We start from the raw sequence: 1,331 nt of genomic DNA, 5'->3' as shown, positions 1-1,331 counted from the left end.
TATATAGTTTTTGTTGCATATATATATATATATATATATATATATATATAGTTTTTGTTGCTAGTTAAGACAGCTATGAAATAGTCATTTAGAAACCAACAGCATGGTAGCGCAGAATTCGAAGGATGTAGTCAGCATATCACATTAACCAGGCGGAAGAAGCTGCAACAAACTACTGGCAATTCCAACAGCTGAGAATTCTGCTATAAACGAGCTACAAAGATTTGCTCACTACCACAATCAAATAAAGAGTGTTATCTTTAAATAATAAATTTTATACACTATAGCGCTCGAGGTAAGCCGGAATAGACAATTGTCGATATATACTAATATAATCAATCGTATATTCAACGAGTGAGCAATACTGAGAAGAAGTGGTTTTCAATTAAGGCCGAGTCAATCTCTATATAAACCACCAACGAATAGAAAAACTTAACAATACGCTTTAAAAAAACTGTTGAAGAAAAGAGAAAAGTTATTGTTTCAGGAATTATTGTCCACTTGTTTCAGCGTTTTTGACCGTCCCTTTGAAAATCAGAGTTAACAATCTTGTTCCTGTTAATTTTAAACGTAGAATTTGAGTTCTAGTCTACCTACATTTAAATAAGAGAATTCGTTGCCGCTATATATATATATATATATATATATATAATACAACGTAAGCTGTGCCGTGTTAATCAATTCTTTACACGTAAGCTCGTAAACAAATCTTCTAGAAATTAATCTGTGCGACAATTCGCACACAACAAAAGTGTACAGATGTTTAGTTCCACGTTCATCGTGGCTATCGATCTTGTCACTGAGGTAAATCAGTTCTAAGAAACAAGTGTTACTGTGGATGTTAAGGGTGTAAGCGTTAAGTTTTTGCTTTTATGGAACGAAAACACAAAACATGAGTCTCTGGGCGTCTTTACACCTCTAAGATACAAACGACAGCAAGTGGAGAATGATAGAACTACCTAAAGACAAAAAAAATACTAAAATGAAAGGTGCAACCAGTAGAGGCGCCGTTAAGCGATATTGCACAAGCTGTTCGTAAGTTAGAACGATTCAGGTTTTCTGCACTGTATCTGTGCATACACACACGCACACCTTTTTCCTAGCTCGTATGAATGTATATACACGCTGACAATTTTCCAAACAAAGTAAAAGTTAGTTTCTGGAAGGTAAAGGAAAATAACCAGAAAAGCAGACGGACATGTAACGATTTGACAGAGATTATGCGCAAATGAGTTTTCGTGCTATAATAAGACCATCGGAGTATTCAGGTCATTTTACATTACAATGGCCATGAACCAGAAAATATTTCTGTATACAAATGATCAAGGCAT

The sequence above is a fragment of the Varroa destructor genome, unplaced genomic scaffold (assembly GCF_002443255.2).
Source record: "Varroa destructor unplaced genomic scaffold, Vdes_3.0 BEIS01000003.1, whole genome shotgun sequence".
NCBI classification, from domain to species: Eukaryota; Metazoa; Arthropoda; class Arachnida; order Mesostigmata; family Varroidae; genus Varroa; species Varroa destructor.
This window is presented reverse-complemented; position numbering follows the sequence as displayed.